This window comes from Macrobrachium rosenbergii, chromosome 45 (assembly GCF_040412425.1).
Source record: "Macrobrachium rosenbergii isolate ZJJX-2024 chromosome 45, ASM4041242v1, whole genome shotgun sequence".
Taxonomy (NCBI): domain Eukaryota; kingdom Metazoa; phylum Arthropoda; class Malacostraca; order Decapoda; family Palaemonidae; genus Macrobrachium; species Macrobrachium rosenbergii.
The window spans coordinates 25237707-25240206 of NC_089785.1; the positions used below are offsets into that span (position 1 = coordinate 25237707).

The 2500-nt window shown below is 36.9% G+C and overlaps 1 protein-coding gene across 6 annotated transcripts in view; it reads left to right on the plus strand.

Annotated features, from left to right (window-relative positions):
• The window catches only part of LOC136829801 (putative neural-cadherin 2), a 680925-nt gene that overhangs the window by 597038 nt on the left and 81387 nt on the right, over positions 1-2500 (plus strand). The gene's annotated exons all lie outside the window — the stretch shown is intronic.

A 2500-nucleotide genomic window follows, 5' to 3' on the forward strand; every position in this document is an offset into this window, starting at 1 on the left:
ATTTGTCATTTATATCATTTCTGTTTCTTTGTTATTGTCATTGCTGATTTATTTATTATTTGTCTGACTATTTCTATTTTATTTTCTTTACATTTTTTAAAAGGATTTTAATAGGATTCCTGCTGAGGGGAATTCATCCTTGTTTTATTGGGATTTTAAGGAATTTTCAAAGGATTCCATAAAGATTTTGAAAGGATCTCATTGGGATTCATGTTGAAATTAATTTCTACTTAAGTAGGATTTTAAGGAATAATTACGAGATTCCACAAGGATACTTGAAGGATTTGAATAGGATTCCTGCTGAAGGGAATCTGCATTTGTTTCACTGGGGTTCTAAAAAGAAATTTATTGGGTTAAACTTTTCAAGGATTTTATCCCAATTTCTAAATGCTGAATTTTGTAGAACTAAATAATGATAAAAAACCTATTTGGGGAATCAGAGGTGTCCCTCCCATCTCCCAAAACTGAGCTTCAGTGTATGTGTTGAGGACAAATGGATGTGTGTGTGTGTGTGTGTGGGAGGGGTCCGAAAGGGAACAAGGACAAATCCTCCTCCCCCCCACCCATCCCCTCCTCCTCACACCCTCAGACACCTCCTACCACGGAGCAATCAAACCCAATCCATGAATTTAGTGGTCGTAACATCTCGCAGACCGAGAACATGAAAGGGTCGAATTGTCGGCCATAATGTTCACACGACCTTACCCCCCTACCCCTCCCCTTCCTCTTCTCCCTGTCCTTTTAACAGCCGAGAAAACGTCAGCACTAACGCTGAAGGAGTAGTAGGAGTAGTAGTACTCCTCCAGGGGGAAGGGAGAAATCAGGTTAAGATAACCGCAGGAATTGTGTGGGTATCGCTGAGTCATCAGATCTGGAGGAGGGATACAGCGATCGTGAATCCGCCAGGGGTTTACAAAGGAGGTTTTAACGAAAGAGACACGTTTCCAGCTTTGAAGGGTTCCTGCTGCTCTGAATTGGGCCATTGGAAGTCGACCTTGCGTTTTGCAACGCCGCTACCGCGTAGCATTGACGAGATAAAGTGCAGGACTGGAGAGGAATTTTTTTTTTTTTACAAACTAGGCAAGATCACAGGGACACGTTTCCAGTTGTGAAGGGTTTCTGCTGCTCTGAATTGGGCCATTGGAAGTTGACCCTGAGTTTTGCAACGCCGCTGGAACTGTAGACGCGTCTTCATACAGTGCAGCATTGACCAGATACAGTGAAGAATTAGAATTTTTTTTTTTTTTTTTTTTTTTACAAACTAGGCGAAACCAAAGACACACTGGTTTCCAGTTTAGGAGGCTTAGAATGTTTCTGCTGTTCTGAATTGGGCCATTGGAAGTTGACCCCTCGTTTTGTAACGCCGCTGGAATTGTAGACGATTAGGCGAGTCTTCATACTGTGTGACATTAACGAGACACAAGACACAGATAAATAATAATAATAATAATAATAATAATAATAATAATAATAATAATAATAATAATAATAATAATAATAATAATAATAAATTAGTGACTTCTTTCAAACGAACACATCATTCTTTGGAAGTCTGAATTTCAAGTCAATGGCCCCTTTTGAGAGCTGACCCCATGTGAAAATTGGTTAATAATAATAATAATAATAATAATAATAATAATAATAATAATAATAATAATAATAATAATAATAATAATATTATTATTATTATTATTATTATTATTATTATTATTATTATTATTATTATTATTATTATTAGCAATTGCATCAGTTGACCCATGCAATCCGGTTTGCCAAACTCCCAGCGTAAGTGTCCCTGTTCACCCGAAGCTTTTGAATATTCAGCGGGGGAATCACGTGAAAATCCTCCCAAATCCTGGGAAGGACACGTTTACGGCGCGGAGGGAGAGAGAGAGAGAGAGAGAGAGAGAGAGAGAGAGAGAGAGAGAGAGAGAGAGAGAGAAGAGATACTCCCATTAATGTTTTTTGTTTGGTTTTATTCTTAAGTGACCTATTATTCTATTATTCTATTCTATTATTATTTGAGACAGACAGACAGACAGACAGACAGACAGACAGACAGACAGACAGACAGACAGACAGACAGACAGACAGACAGACAGACAGACAGACAGACAGACAGACAGACAGACAGACAGACAGACATATACTCCTCTTGATTTTTTTTTGCCAGGATTTTTTCTTAAGTAACCTATTATTCTATTATTCTTTTCTAATGCCATTTGAGAGAGAGAGAGAGAGAGAGAGACTTTGATTTGCTTAAAATAGCACCGTTTATTTAGTGGTATTTTTAATTATCATATAAGTGTTTTTTTTTGTAAAACGATGAATATTAATTATAACAGTAATGTCTAATATTTATACAGTTTCTCTGTCTCCCTCTCTCTCTCTCTCTCTCTCTCTCTCTCTCTCTCTCTCTCTCTCTCTCTCTCTCTCTCTCTCTCTCTCTATATATATATATATATATATATATATATATATATATATATATATATATATA